Genomic DNA, 267 nt, shown 5'->3' on the forward strand with positions numbered 1-267 from the left:
ATACAAAAGGCACTGCACACAGAGAAAGAAAGAAAAAAAGAAGCAGCAAAAAAGACATAAAGACAAGAAGTGATAGAGCAGCTATTCTATTATAGAACTATACACAAATACATATATATGTAATATATAAATAAATAAAATAAACAAATATATACATATATACATATATACATATATACATATATATATATATATACATATATATATATATACATATATATATATGTATATATATATATATATATATATATATATATATATATATAT

This window comes from Eimeria mitis, genomic scaffold (assembly GCF_000499745.2).
Source record: "Eimeria mitis Houghton genomic scaffold, Emh_scaff1435, whole genome shotgun sequence".
Lineage (NCBI taxonomy): Eukaryota > Apicomplexa > Conoidasida > Eucoccidiorida > Eimeriidae > Eimeria > Eimeria mitis.